We start from the raw sequence: 16,536 nt of genomic DNA on the forward strand, positions 1-16,536 counted from the left end.
TGTTACTGGGGTGTAGGGCCACCCCTAGCATTAGGCAGAATGAGGTAGCTACCTCAGGCAGCAGAGTGTCTTGAAAGGGCAACTCATGGTTTATTATTTGTTTATTTGTACTCCCAAGGAGAAAGAGGTACTTGTGGGATTTCATCTGTATGATACATCAGAACAATTTATCTGTTTTTGAGTGTTGACCGTGATGGACAGAGAGCACCTCAGGTAGCAAAATGTATTGGACCCACACTTCCAGAAATGCATGAAAATTATACTTGCTATTTTTATCTTCTTGTGTAACAATATCATGTTGAACAACAACAATTGGAGAAACTGAGGGAAAGAATCTTGTGTTCACATCAATAAGATTTCCGTAGTAAATTTTCAAACAGGTTGGTTTCTCTTTAATGGTATTGTTTCAAGGGTTGATTCAACACTCCAGGCATTGACACTTTTGCCACAAATATAAGCAGACAAGTTTAGTTTAGTTTAGTTTACTAATCTCCTCTTAGTAAGAATGGAGTAAACTAACTAGACTTGTCCACAGTCTGAGGTAAGTGTTTGGCTCCTGATTTGTGACCTTATCTGGAAGCAAGGAACTATGGGAATGGCTTTGGTTGGCTCTCTTAGTATTTGGAGGCTGTAGTCAAGCAGATAAGAGCAAATATCATGGAAGTGGATCCTAACAAGGTGGTTCTGATACAAGATGGTCATGGTATGGCTCAGCTTAGACTGTAGGTGATTGACAGGATCTTTCTGATCAGGCACCAAAGGCCCAGTGCTGCTTCTTAAGAAGCACATTGGAAATATAGCTACAGTAGAAGTGCTTTCTCTCACCTTGGCTTAATAAGTAAATGTTACCTAGGTAAAGGTAAAGGTTACCCTTGACATTTAGTCCAGTTGTGTCTGACTCTAGGGCGCGGTGCTCATCCCTGTGTCCAAGCCGTAGAGCCGGCATTTGTTTCCATGGTCACGTGGCCAGCGCGGCTATACATGGAACACTGTTTACCCTCCCACTGAGGTGGTCCCTATTTATCTACTCACTCTTTTACATGCTTTCAAACTGCTAGGATGGCAAGAGCTGGGACAAGCAACGGGAGCTCACTCCGTTGCATGGATCTGATCTTACGACGGCTGGTCTTCTGACCTTGCAGCACAGAGGCTTCTGCGGCTTAACCTGCAGTGCTACCACATCCCTTAAGTGTTACCTATTAATTTTTAAATTAAAAAATTTTACAGTATTTTTTAATTTAACAAATAAACAATCTTAGAAATAAATGAACCATCTTGGATCGGCAGAGCTGGAAAGAACCCCATGGATCACTGGGTCCAGTCCCTGTCAAGGAGGCATCGTGGGGGGAATTGAACTCCCAACCTTTGGCTGTGTAGCCAGATACCTAAACCACAAAGTGATCCAGCAGTTCAATTGGACACGGCCATTTATTTTATAACAATGATGATTGACTTCAGTATGTATTTTGCTATAAATAATTCTCCTAATATTTAAGGAAAGGAAGTTGCAGGGCAAGGAGCCTTTACAGGTTGCCCAGAACTGGCAGAGCTTGACCGCTCTTGGACATTCCGCTTCAGGTCCTTGAAGGACCACAAAACTTACCTTGGAGCTGTTTTTCTCTCTCTCTCTCTCCCTGCCTGACTTTTCTCATAGGGTCCTTTTAAAGATCAAGAGAAGAGGACGAGAGACATACATATCACCTTAGCTTCTTAGGGAGGATGTGGGATATGGATATATACAATAAAGAGGAGTAAATAAACCTCACTCCAGGCTGCAGTTTGGAGGCAAAGGTGCGCATGCATTGAAACCATGAGTTTGATTTGGAGTGTGATCTGCAAAGACTAAAAGACTAGGTAGGAGTGTGTGGTCGTGGGGAAGATGGATCAGAAGGAAGGGCATTCATTAGTCAGCAGGGCTTTAGGATTTGGTGGCAGATGAGCAGGGCCTTCTCAGTCACCCCATTCCCACTTCAGTCACTACATTTCAGAAGCTGGGGTGGTTTTTCCTAGGGTTGGCACTAGGCCAACCGTTCCTCCGCTGCTCTCGACCTCCAGCCGGCAAGGCCAGCTGGTGAGCCAGGCTGCCCTTCTCCGCCTCTGCTGAGACCCCGTTGCTGGAGGGTTCTACAGGCGGAAGGGACCCTCTCTGCTCCGTCATTCCTATCCAGTAGGGGATGACGTCCCCAGGTTGGAGCCCAGCTCCAGCATGCTGGAGGGGGAGGGTGGCAAGTTCAGTAGAGCAGCCTCTCCTTTCCCACAGTGGGCCGGGGTCCGGAGGGGTGGGAGAAGGAGAATGGCAGTGTGGTTAAAAGAAGGATGATCACCCTCGCACACATTTCCTCTCCTCCTCTTCCAGGTTATTCAGGTGTGATGGCAACGGAGACGTCTGGCTACGAAGCAGCCCTGGTTCAGGCTTGCCGGAAGCCTTAAGGCAAGAGCCGCTGCTCAGGCACACCTAGGAAGAGGATGTCTCTAAGCAACCCACTTTCGCGACCTCCTGCTTCTGCCTTCCTTGCTGTGCTTGGCCTCCACTAAGCTCTGTCGCTCTGCAGGTGCCCCCAGGTGAGTGAAGAGGTGGATAGAGCCCCCCCTCCCTGTGTTCTCTTCTTAGAGAAAGGGGGACTCGGAGCTCGGCATGAAACCAATTGCTTCAGCTGCACCTCCTGTAGCCACTCTTTTTCGGGGGCTGGGTTTGCAAGATAGCTGTGCCCCTTCAACGTTTACGCACTGTGATCATGCCAGCTCTGAAGTCCTTTCTTCATCTGATTGCAAGCTTTTTTGCGCTGAGATTATGCTTCCTATCCTGTAGGGCTGGAGAACATTTTTGACTCTCTCTCTCTCTCTCTCTCTCTCTCACCTTCCTTTTGTCACTGAGGAGCTTTGTCTTCTGGGTGGCGCAGTGAACAGGCAATGTTGCTTTCAGGGCACATTTTGTGCTGCTGGCTTTGTGTACCCAAATTGCTAGTTACAACTCTGTTAAGAGCCAGGTACTGCACTGCTGATCCTGATAAGAGCTGAAGAGGCATTCAGGATGTGGAACGCAATACGTATTGCTCAGAGGGGCAAAAGTCCAGAAGTTCTTATGGAATTGCTGCATGCCAGGAGTGTTTAGCTCACTGTTCTTTGCACACAAGAAGCTGGATTGTACCCTTTTGTGTTTTGCACAAGATAGCGTTGTGGGCATGAAAGCGGCAATCACAGTGTATGTTTCTGTGTTCAGAAAACACCCTCTCTCTCTCTCTCTCCCAATATATTCTGAAATGTTAACAACCTCTCTTAATTCTTCCATGCTGCTAATGCAATTGTTGTCATTGTTTCTTTGACCGTATTTAAGGAACATTTCAAAATGCAATCAAGAGAGATTTGTCCTACCGCCTTGTCTTCAAGTTCAAAGATAATTGCCATGACTTGAATGGTGCATGGATAGGAAAAAGGTGAATGGTGGTGAAGGACGTTGTTTTGGAAACAATACAGTTCCATTTGTATGTACCCAGCGCAGTTCACAATGAGGAACAGACAACAATTTCACTAGATTCGAGATTCCCAGTGAAAGAGCCGTTTTCATATCCCTAACAGTGGTTTAAGCATCTGGCTGTGGAGCCAGAGGTTGGGAGTTCAATCCTCCCCACTGGGCCTCCAGGGAGAAAAGCCAGCCTGTGTAGCCTTGGGCAAGCTGCACAGTCCCAGGTTGCCCTCAGGAGAAAGGAATGGGAAACTACTTCTGAGTAGTCTTTACCTCGAAAACGATGTAAATGGTCAGCATAAGTCAGAATTGACTTGATGGCACATGAAAAAAAGACCCTTGTGTTTCTCTCAGAAACTGGTACATTTCCAAGGCTGGTGGTACATTTTGAAGAAAAAGTTGTGTATATTTTTTTAAAAGGCAAATGATTAAAATGATTTTTTAAAATGATACTCCTGGGAACTATATACAAACATGCTTCAATCCGTGAAGAAAATGTGAACAAAAATGCTTACATTAAGAGAAAGATCTACAAAAAAATGCCTAAAAATTTCCATGAGGGAAGGAGGTTAAAAAAAAAAAAAGCTAAAGTCTCACATCTCAATGGGAGCCGAGGATGGGATACGAATGCTGGTGGGATCTGGAGAAGCACAAGAAAATCAAGAGTAAGAGGTTTTCACATCTGTAGTCTAAATTGGTTTGAGAAGGATGTAATCTGGAAACATTTCAGATGAGCAAAGTGAAGTATGCAGACGTCATAACATCCCAAGGATCTGAGATACCTATATATACTTGTCTTCAAGAAGCTGAAGGCTGTGCACTCTCGTTGTTTCATCCTCACAGAAAAACCTGGGGAAAACTATGATTTTTCCCAATGTAGGAGGACTGTGAGTTCTACTGAATTTTTGTGTTTGAAACAAGTTTCCTTTACTTGAAATTCTCTGAGCAGAATCCCTTTTTTATTGGTATTTGTTGAGGGCATCTCAGGGCTCTGGTACAAAAACAAAGTAGGGCCCACAAGACTTTCCACTCTTGCTCTGACTGCAGAGAGTACAGTCAGAGGACTTGGTTATTAAAAGTTCTCCTCAAGGCTTTCCTGAGTACGTGACACCAACCCCAGTTCCTGAGAAAACAACTACGGCAGTCTCTACAGATCAAGACAATTCCTTGTGTTGGATTGAAACCAAGGGTACACAGAGAAAGCAATCTCCACCTGTTGAAAGATGCCAGAAAAAGAGAGAGAGAGAGGAAGATGTTGTCATTAAAGATAAGAGAAGAAAAGTTGAAGGACTGACAAAATATGATTTGATACCTTTTGTAATAGAGATTTAAAGGCACGGATTGATAAAAGGAAGCAGTATAAATCTCAAATGTTAGGAGTGTGCGGTCGTCTTAATTTAAGGTTATGTATGTTATATAGCTACTCAAGCAAGACATACACTGGATATCTCAGCTTAATAATTTAATATGGTTAAGGTTGGAATTACAGGAAGTTGGCGGGTACATTGAGAATATGTTTTGAAACAAAATAATAAGATCACTGTGTTGTTAAAAAAATTTGAAAACCCTTTTCTTAAAAATATGTTACAAATTTGGAATAAATATAGAATATATATATTTTCCATTAATTTCTCTATTACCCCTAGTAGTAGAGTGAGAGAAATTTCCGAAAAATCTGAAAGGGAACTTGGAAAACCTATTAAGGAAGAAACAAGTTATTAGATTTAAAAATGGGTTAGAAGGAATGAGTAATAAAGAGCATATAATAGCAATATTAAGATTGAAAAGAATGTCTTGGCTTAACCTTATCCATTTAGAACAATGGTCTAAAAGAACAGGTAATAGGAAATGGCAAATGTAGAGATCTTACAACATTTGAAGAATATATGTGTGTGTGTGTGTTTGTGTGTGTGTGTGTGTGTGTGTGTGTGTGTGTGTGTGTGTAAACTAAAATAAGGTAAAGAAAGAGATAACAAGTAGAATTTATAAGATATTAAGAGAAGCAGATGAGCAACAAGATGTTCTTAAAGCATTATGGGAATTTCATTTGGAGGAAGAAATAAATTTAGAAGTGTGGAAAGAATACGTTATAAAATAATATTTAAGTGTATGTCTGTATAGATAAAAGACAATGTTTATAAATTAGTTTGGATATGGTATTTAATTGGAGTGAAATTAAATAATATGGATCGTAAATATTCTAATTTATGTTGGAGAAGATATTAGGAAGTGAGTACTTGTTTCCTTATGGGGTTTGAATGTGAGAATCTATTGAAATTTTGGAGGTTTGTCTTCAAGGAAATGAATTAAATATTAAAGTTAAATACTGTATAGAGGTTTGCCCTAAGATAGTTCGTTTAGCAACATTTGATAATGATCAATGGGGTTGGACAATGAAAGAACTAATTTCAAATTTATTAACAGCAACAAGATTAATGGTAGTAAGGCACTGGAAAGTTAAGCATGACTTGCAGTCGGATGAATGGCATAAAGAAGTCTGGAATATAGTTATTAATGATAAATTAACATGCAGCATGAAAATGAAGAAGGAATCAGTACATAGGGGTGTTTTCATTGATACAGGGAGAGATTTTATGGCAGTTGGGATTTTTAAAAAGGGAAGGGTTTTATACCGACCTGAATGACGTTCTGTAATGAAGAAAAATAATATACAGTATATCTCCAGACGGTCCCAGTGGGGTATGTATGCGTGCATGCACACTTTTTGTATTATTGTGTTGTTTTTGTGTTTAGGTTTTTTTCTTCGTTGTGTCCTTCATTTTGTATTATTAGCTAAAAAAAAAAAACCAAAACAACAGATTTCAAAAAGAAAAATTCCAACTGGCCAAAGCAAGAAAGAAGCTCATTAACAACTTGACGCAGTTTTGTGTGTGTGTGTGTGTGTGTGTGTGTGTGTGTGTGTGTGTGTGTGTGTGTGTGTGTGTGTGTGTGTGTGTGTGTGTGTGTGTGTGTGTGTGTGTGTGTGTGTGAGAGAGAGAGAGAGAGAGAGAGAGAGAATCATGCCAGCTACTTTGTAGAAAATGGCTACAAACGAGGAAGAAGGCAGCTGTTGAAATGGAATGGGAACAAGCATGGCAGAAGTAAGGAATGCAGAAGGAAGGTGCAACTTGAACCTGCAGATATTCAGTAATTACATGGCTACCAATGGATGTTATGCTGAAATTTGTATAAAATGATAGGTACACCAAAATTGTTGCCCTCATCAATGCTGTATCCGTTATATGAGGGTGTACCTTTTTCAGTTTGCAGGCAGGCTAACATAACCTACATCCCATAATTTCAGTGGCACTGTATTTGCCAACAACACAAAACATTATATCATCAGGAAAGCATGAAGTCTACAATATTACTAAGAGACCTAGCAATAGGACTCTTTGCTGATGTCAAACTATCAATGTGAGTGGAAAAAAAGACAAAACAACCACAAAGGCAGCACTAATAGTTTCACATGCCCAAAGTTGTCCAAATCTTGATAACTTTATAATGTCCCTTTCAATTGTGTATAGAAGGAGTGAGAAATGCGTGGTCTTTTTGATATTGTTAGCCGGTAACTCTCATTATCTCTCTCCATTGGCTTTACTCCCAATTGTTGATGCTGATGAGCCACCATACCACCATATGTCAATATGGACTAATGTCAGAAAGTAAGCAGGGTGGGTAGATGAGGGAGAGACCACTAAGGTACAAGACGAATCTCCCCAATGGGCTAAGAAGCTTTTTAACCTCTGGAGAGCTGTTGCCAGAAAGAGTTGGCAATAACAGGACAGATGAACCAGCCGTCTGAGGCACTAGAAGGCAGCTGTTTACATTTATTACAATATAAAGAGCAAGAAAGTTCTTTCATAATTCTTGTGAAGACAGCTGACTATTCTAAGCTGGACACTGGGCAAGGGAAGAGGAAAACAGCCATGCCCTGGTGCCAAGCGGAGTCTCTCTCTTCTTGTTTCTCATTTTCATTTTCATTTTCATTTTCTCTCTTGGTGTGCTACTACAGGTCAAACTCCATGTCTGAAACTCTCGCTGTGATTCACATTACCTCCAGCATGATGCTTATCCACAAAGACTATCCATGCATTCAGCCATAAGTCATCAGCTGATAGGTTCACAGACACAAATGTGAACAAGTTTGTGCCTACAGACACTGTTACTTGGGAATGACAATGTACAACAACTCCTTTCCTGTTGAAGTAATGTTTTAAACCAGGTTGCATCCTGGCATTCCCAAAGATGTTAGTTGTATGTATTCTATTTTCGTGTGCTAAAATTATATTAACAAGCAACACAAAGAACTCACCTTCTTTGCTGGTCTTCTGGGGCATTCCAACATGCTCAATACCTAACCCACCACCTAACTCCCAGCAGCCTTCACCACTAGCTGTGCTGGCCAGGATTTCTGGGAGTTGTAGTCCAAGAACATCTGGGTCTCCAGGTTGGGAACCACTGACCTAACCCAATGTGAGCGTCTCCTGTTTGGAAAAGGTTTATTAAGGGTTAGTTCAGTTCAAACTTGTCCTCAGCCAGCAGATGTCACCGTTGTTTTCCAAATGTGCATGTGATATTGGAGAAGGATGGCACACCGTCTTAAAGAAAAGAAAAAAAGCTAGTAACCTTCCCATGGGTTCACTGTGTCTCTCCTAATCTCACTAAATTTCCTCTGGAGCTCTGCGAAAGAAAACACTTCAGTGAAACCGTGTCTTTAGGCTGTCAGGCACTGGAAAATTACTGCATGCATTGGACTAGGTGTCAGTTAGGTTGCCTCCTCTTTTGTGCTTCTGCAAACAGCAAATGCATGAAAATTGACAGGGAAAACTACCTCGATAGATGGCCTCGCATGGGCCTACCATCGAGCTAATCGCCCAATAGGAAACCCGCTTTGCATGTCCTGATCATTGCTCCTCAGTGGTGACCTTTTTAATGAACACCATCTCAAGGAAAAACCGAGCCATTGTTTTGAACACCTGCAGTTTTGAAACCATCTCTTGGCCTATCCTTGGAATTAAAAAAAGAAAGAAAGGGAGATCAATAAATAGTTTTATTTCCCTGACACTGAAAATCAGGTTAGCTGCAGAAAGAAGTGGAAGACAGGACAGATGTCCCTCTTGTTTCCTTGCTGAACGTGGTTTTGCAAGAAAGGTCATTTGATGAAACAAAACCTACACACAGTTCTGGGTTAGCCAATGCTGTGATTGGATCACCGAAGTTATAAATAAGATGAGCCTTTGAGGTTTACAGAACTCTTTGTTAGGCAAAAGGCAGTATAAAATTGGGGGTTTGAAAAGAAACTCCACAGATCGGGCCAGGTACGGTGGCCACCGCTCATGGTGTCAGACCGCCAACAGGCAAAAACGGACTTTTAAGGTCTACACGTGGCAGAGGTAATGTGGACCTCTTGCTTGAACCCCAGCTTTGTATCATCTTTGTCTGCAGAACTCAAAAGCTAACATTATTTGCACCTTTTTACCGATCCAGTAGAAGTATCGTCTAACCCAGAACTCTGATTTTGTGTATTGGTTATACTGCTATTTTTAGTAGGAATTGCAAAACCATTTAAGCTGGATCACCTTCAAAAATAGTATAAGTCCTAGAAGCAAAGCCCTTTTGTGTCAGGAACAAGCCGCTAAACAGGTAGATCGCCATGCAAGTACACTTGGAAACAGTTGCTAATTTTCCTTTCCACAGGGCTGTCCAGTGACACATATGTATTCCTGGAATGTTAGAGAAGTTTCTAAATCTGTTGTTTTTTTTTTTTTAACCACAGTTGGGAAGGAAAAGGCAGAAGAGCTGCAGAGTGGACTGAATCCAACTGATAATCCAACTACAGTAGACACATTCATTTAATGAGGTTTACATAAGCATTGAGTCACTATGCAGTAATTGACTCAATAGCTAAAAATGTTGCTTCGCACAGTAAATCACACTAATATAGGCCCATTGAATCAGTGGGGATTTGATGAACCAGCTCCTCTGTAAGATTATTTTATTCAGTAAAGTAACTCACAACCAGAGTAGGCCCATTAGAATCAATTGAACTTATAATTCAATTGTACATTGGGTGATTCAGTGAGCTTATTTTACTGTTGACCCACAGGGGGAAAATTTGGGTAATACTACAGGTTTGAGGCAGGTTGATCTGCGTTTTTCACACACACACTCTCACTCTCTCTCAAGTGGAAGGTGGCTGATCCGCTCCCTATTTACAGTGGGGTCTTGACTTAAGAACAGCTCAAGTTAAGAACATTTTGACTTAAGAACCACTCTCATGGGAAAATATTGACTTGACTTACATACTTAGATTTGAGTTAAGAACTGAAAAAAAAACCACGTGGGAGGCAGGGAAAGTGCAAAATGTGAACTTTCAGTTAACGGTTGGCCAGTGAAAAGGGTGCCTGTCTGCTTCCTCACTCCTCCCAGCGTTTAGAGAGTGGATTGGGAGACAGTCTTCGGACTGCCTGGTACTGCCTGGACTGTATTTTCCCTGCCTTCCCTGAACCTTTCTTGACCTAAGAAAAAAAGAAACAAAATATCCCCCTCTAGTGGTCGAAGGCAGAATAGCAGCTTCCCATTAGTGTCTATGGACGGAAAAGAGCAGATACGGATCAAATGGTTTTCAATGCATTCCTATGGGAAATGCAGATTTGACCTGAGAACTTTTTGACTTGAGAACCGCCTTCCAATACGGATTAAGTTCTCAAGTCAAGACCCCACTGTACTGGGGGAGGAAAGAAGACTGTGGTGCCTTCCTTGAGTTTAGTCCCCTCCCAGCTTTCTCTCCAATTTTTACTCTCTTTTTTTCTGTTTAACAAGTTAGGCAAAGCCTCTTGCTTGTTTTTTTGCACTTCACGGCAAAGCATAGGCAGTTCCCCTTTAACTATGCCACGTGCTGGTGCACTGAAAAAAAGGTCCCCCCTGTTTCTCCCAGTGTGGCCAGTTAATGCGGAGAAGAACCAGGGAAACAGGGGCAACTTCAGAGTGAATGAGTGCGGGAGAAACTGCATTTTCCTTGCTAGGTAGTCACAGCCTTACTGGGCTTTTCAGTCAATATTGGTCTCTAGACACAAAGAATACTGCGATGAAAACAAGCACTTCTTTAACAAGCCCTCAGTTTCTGAAGCTATAAAACAGGCATGCATGCCAGTGCACACACACAACACCCATAATGCTCAGATGCTCTGATGATAAAGGACAGGCTGCTGTTGATATTCCTGGGATGTGTCTCAGGGTGGATGATATTGTAGAGCAACTCTCTGCTGAAAAGCTTGCAAGAATCCTCCATAACCATGTCCCAGGCATCTGTGAACATTTGCCCTCTCTTTCATTGCCTATCTATCTATCTATCTATCTATCTATCTATCTATCTATCTATCTATCTATCTATCTATCTATCTATCTATCTATCTATCTATCTATCTATCTATCTATCTATCTATCTATCTATCTATCTATCTATCTATCTATCTATCTATCTATCTATCTATCTATCTAATCACTCCCTCCCTCCCACCTTTCTCCTCAAAAAGACACAAGGCAGCTTACATAATTAAAACAGCACTGAAAAGCTAAAAACAGTAAGGTAGTACCAGAAAATGCTGAGCACCTATTAGTGAGGATCTTTTTCTGTGGAGACCTGGATCCTCTCTCTTGGGGGAGGGGAAAGGGTGAGGTGATCACAGGTGAGGGGAATCCCCCCCCCCCTGGGCTGAGCATTTCGGGTGGGGTATCTTTAGAGTTGGGATCTAAACAGTGACATTTCCTATCCCTGGCTGTAACATCAATAGGTTAAGAAGCTCGTGGCAATTCCCTTGAACCCCTGCAATTGGTTCTCCTGGCAAAGGCTGATGAGAACAGAGGCCCAGCAATATCAGGAGGGTCAGAGGTTTCCTGCTGCAGATTCGTCCTCTCTCTTGGCCCTTTCCTCTGCTTGCACACTTGAAAAGCTCAAGCTTTCCATAGCCAGCCAGCCATGCTGCCAATGTCATGCGCTCCTCTTCTTTGAGTTAGTGAGAAAAATAAGGCCTGCAACCGTCTATACATCGGAGGAATGTTGATCTTGTTGATATACACTCAGAACTTGGAAGGTCAGTCTCTCCGGCTTGGGTCACCTCTTTTGATCTTCCTATTTTCTTTTACGTGGACAGATTCAGAGTGGGAGGCTAACAATCGATCCCACGGAGGGCAGAGTGGCTTGCAGCTCCATGGTTTGGTGAAGCGACAGCTTCAGGAAATAGCCATTGTCCCTTCTGTTAGCAGAGAATGTATTTTATGACCCTTGAGATCATTGATCTGGGGGGTGGGGGTGGGGGCACCCCACCACAAGAAGTACTTGAAACCCTGGAATGAAGACATTCCACACTTGTTGGTCAGCCTCTTTGACAGACACAAGTTTGCTCCCTTTGGTTTTGAAAACTAGATATGCACAGCAGACCATGTCTACATCAAGCTGAAAGGGAACATATGGTCAGATCAAGATTGAATTAAAACTCATGGGGGTTTGAAAGAGAAAGCTTGGGAAAAAAAATCTGTAGCAGCAGAAATAATTCTTTGCTTTTTAGACCGTAATTACAAGTGACATGTTTCCTCTCTCCAGCGCAATCTTCTAGTTAGTTCATATTAGATCTGTGGGTTGGATCCAAATTGTTGCTGCTTAGAGCAGGCCCATGGAAATCAATGGGGCTTAAGGGAAGAACCATAGTTTTCACTGGGTCTACTCTAAGCAGGACTGAGGCTCTAGTATTCATCTGCATTTCCTTCACGGCCTCTCCTTTTTGCTCTTGGGTACCTGGATCTCACTTTTTGCAGGAATTCCCTTGTCAAATAGTACATATTATCCCATTAATACCACTCTGCATCAGTCACTGCAATTAGAGTGAACTTATTTTCCCTTCTTGCTCATTTTGTGCAACAGTGCTTGAACAACACTTATTACTATCCCCTAGAGAATCATTTATATCCCATCGCCAGCATTCTTCCACTCCCTTGGAAACTTGAAATGGGGAGTTTAGATTACAAAACAGGAAGAGGAGAAGTTGTAAACATGCATTTTCTCTCTGTATTCCTTCCAAGGAGTATTAGAACACAACTAGGCAGGGCACAGGCTGAGTAAGACAGACTTGCTCACCCACCTTTTCCTACTAAGGTGGAGGCTTCTTCCTGCCATCAGTCCATCTGCAGTCCGAGATCACTTGGCTGAGCTAAGGAGACCCTTCCAAAAAAAAAGAAAAAAGAAAGAAAGAAAGGAAATGAGATAGTACAAAACAACACCCAGACCAAGCCAAGCTAAGCCAAAACTTCCTTTAATTTGCTGAAGATAACAGCCAACTTTGTTGACCCCCTAGTATCCTTTTCTTCTTTTGACCTGCTTCTAGCATGAGCAGCTGCCACTGAGCCTTTGGGCAATAGGCCATGAGTAGGAAAGAGATAAAACCATGGTATTGTGTACTTGTGGCTCTTCCCACCTCCCTGAGCAGCTGACCATTCATCAGCCAAGCAGGGAGACTCCCTGTCCTATCTCTGCACCACAGTGGTCAGCTGCATGGGGAGGCAGGGAAGAGTTGGCTGGGCTCCTTCTGTGATTGATGCAATGTCAACAGAGCCAGGCACCATGCTGCGAATGGTGAGTGGACCTGCCAGCTCAGGGGGAGGGAATGGGTCTCTGTAGCACCTCTGGTGCTGCTATTCACATTCGTATCCCCAGGGATACGAATTGCCCATATTTAGCTCACATCATCCCCCACCTGCATACTGAGAATGTGGTACACACTGCATGGCATTCCTTTTTCACTCAGCTCACCATAGCATTGAGTTTAATGAGGCATCATTCTTTGATGGACTTTTATCTCATGTGCTTTGTTACAACAGTAGATTGATGTGGGGCTACCACAAGTGGATGCTGTGCAAAGCAAGCAAAACAGAACTCCCTTTTCTCTGCTCAGACTCTTATCTATATGCCCATCCTTTTCCTAATAGCCATTTGTGCCACAAGGAAGGCATGTGCATGTAAGCCAAATGATTATAAGAAAACACATACAAAATGTACAATATATGCCCTTTCAGTGACAAAGTCCTTTTCCTCTCCCACCCCAGAATAATGATGTGAGACACAAAGTGATCGGGTAAACCAGGGCCACGCTTTATTAATCAATGCAATATTTAAGATCTCACAACAGAGAGGGGCCTGCCGTCGTGCAGAAAGAGTATATATAGGGTCTCATGGGACCCCTATTCCAGAAAATGGGTGAGTCCCACGCCCTGAGGCTGTACGGTCCTACAGACAGCGCAACTCCGGCCAGCCTTGCTTTGACCAGCCCCAGCCCTCAAACCTCCAATTCCATTAGTGGCCCTTGGTCCGGGCATGGCACCAGCACATCCTCCCCCCCCGGCATGTTGTAATCTCATGATCCACAGCACTGGGAGTTTGGATGCGCTATATCCTTGCTTGTGTTTTCACTGGGGCTCACTGACCTAACTTTCTTCTGCACTACTCACCATGGCGCAGGGACTAGCACGACCATGTTCCTTGCCCGACCATCTCATCTACAATCACACATAGGCTCCTCTGAAGATCCCGAAGGAAGAGCTCCGTTCCCAAATCAGACAGGTGAACCCCATCACTCCTAAACAGCTCCAGCTGGTCCAAACGGATGTTGGGATGCCCTGTGAGAGTTCCAAGTCCCGTGCACTGCAGACTTCCCTATTAAGTCTTCTACGAGCTGTGTTTATGCACTGTGGGGAGTAATCTGCTCTCCAGCTCGACTGAGGTACCGTTGTCAACCACAAAATGCTCATTTCCGGGTGTTCTGCCTTCAGTAGGCTCAAATCTTGTATTATAACGATCACCAACAACTTGCCGCTATGCTCAGCTAAGTCGTTGTCATCGAGACATCGGGAGGGGAAACATGAGGGTCGTGAGGGTACGCATCCCACAGCAGGAACGCATCCCTTGCGCTGCAGAGCTAACCTGAGTGGGCTGTGGGACCCATCCTTCTGGAGGCAGGTTTGATGGAAAGGCATGTACGTACACCCGTTTGCGCTCTGCCAGGCCAAGGCCAAGAGGCTGTTTCCCTGTAAGTGTCTGGTGCCACCTGCCAACCCTGCTGCTGCTGAATCCTGGATTGCTCTCGTTGCTGCCCCTTCTCCACTTACTGCCATCTTCGCCCCTGGTTCTGAAGGACCACCCGCTGCTCCTGCTACTCCACTCTGGGACGCCTGTGGTGACGACTCTGACGCTGGTACCAGTGCACCTGGAGTAGCAACCTGTCTTGCCTCTAGCACAGCAAAACGAGATAATAAATCATTAGCCCAGGTTTTAAGCTTTGTTCTCTTAGGACTCTTCGACTCCTTGGCTGACCTATGAGGCTGGGTCCTACTTGCAGCCGGTCCAGGCTGTAACGCATGCTCCGCCTCCAGTGCAGCAATCTTAGCTTGTAGCTGCTGCCATATTGGCCAGCTCTCCTCATCAGGAGAAGATGATGAAAGCAAAGCCTGAGGCACTGGGTGCCTTGCAGCAGGCTGCTTGCCCTTGCCCTTGTATGTATGTATGTATGTATGTAGGCAGGCAGGCAGGCAGGCAGGCAGGCAGGCAGGCAGGCAGGCAGGCAAGAAGGCTCCATGTGGCAAAGTGCGCTCGTTGACAGAGTAGCCATTTTCTTATTACGTGCAGATCATCTGCTCCACCAGAAAAACCCATCCAAACAATCCATTATAGATAATCTCTCATTAGAAATTGGAATTCCTTAATTGCTGAAAGTGTCTGAGTGTCATGGCAGGAGATTTTCTTGCTTCCTATAATTTTTAGATTAGCTTGCTTCATTTTGTGATTGGTTTATGAGAGCTAAGTACAGCTTGTGTGCAGGGCTGATGCTTCAGACCTGAAGGTCTGCCTCAAGCACATGGCTGGAACGTAAATATGTTTTCAGTTCTGACAGATTATCTGTACTGTGTAATTAGGCTCCCAGCCATCTGCATCATAGGGAGTTCATTAGGGCTGATTATACAGAAGAAACATTATCTTCCCTATATCTTGTTCAGGGTCCCCCAACACTGAAGACTTATTTCACCAAATAAGGATAATTTTAAAAAAATATCTTTCTGAAAAGGAATATTGCTGAAAATATTAGATGGAGTAGAAATGAGTCCTTGGCCCCAAATCAATGTCCAAATGTAATTATTTTCCCATGTTGGAAATGTTCCTGTTCTGGACTGTGACACTAGCCATACTGGCTGACCGACTGGGGAACAGAAGTCCAAACAAGTTTCCACTTTAAAAACTGATCAAACACTTTTATCAATCAATCAAAGGAACCAAAGGGTTAAAGTGAAACCAATCCACACAGGTGCATTATCAATGGGATGTCATACTTTTCCTTTCAGAAGACAAAGGTTACAGTGGTCACCATTCAAGATGACAGAGCTTGCTTAGTTAACGATGGCAACCATGCAGATCACGGAGGTGCCATGCATATAAATATAAATAGACTTGAACTTCATTTGAGTTATGGAAATATTAGACCTACACTCTATCAAAAGCAAGGGATCATCTAAGCTGGTGACAAACCAGATCTGATATATGGAACAATGACCTTAGAGTATCAATGAATTGCTTGTTCTTGTTTGAAGCAGGTGAGCTCTGCATCCCCAGCACAGGGGGACAGTTTAGAAAGGGATAAACCTTATTAAAACAAAAACAGGAAAGATATTGTCCAGGCGGATTAAACAGTAGAATACTACAGCCTGTTGCCCATCTCTTAGACATCGTTGGGCAAAAGGTGGTTTACAGTCCACCTTCACTGAGGGCTTTGAAATGTGCATTTGCCATGTGCTGGCTAGCTTCTCCTCCATGTGTAAATTTGATGATATCTTTGATAGTTTGGTTTCTGTATCTCTTGCCGCCTGACCTGGGGGTGTGTGTCTCTCTCTGTTGGCTGGGTGCCAACTCCAAACACAGATGTGGCATTTGTCTCTCCAGAAGCCTGGAGTCACCGTTTGGATGCTGAAGCTACAATTGCACTCCGTTAGTGAAAATAAACCTTGGCGCCCAAGGTAACAAGTTAAACAGA

General features: G+C 43.4%; 1 long non-coding RNA gene across 1 annotated transcript; it reads left to right on the forward strand.

Annotated features, from left to right (window-relative positions):
* The first annotated feature begins 2,185 nt into the window (after positions 1-2,185).
* Positions 2,186-12,721, forward strand: LOC140702275 (uncharacterized). Its single transcript, XR_012081388.2, has 2 exons — positions 2,186-2,562; positions 7,479-12,721. It is a non-coding gene; the product is annotated as an uncharacterized LOC140702275 (long non-coding RNA).
* Positions 12,722-16,536: the final 3,815 nt, after the last annotated feature.

Source organism: Pogona vitticeps, chromosome 1 (assembly GCF_051106095.1).
Source record: "Pogona vitticeps strain Pit_001003342236 chromosome 1, PviZW2.1, whole genome shotgun sequence".
Taxonomy (NCBI): Eukaryota; Metazoa; Chordata; class Lepidosauria; order Squamata; family Agamidae; genus Pogona; species Pogona vitticeps.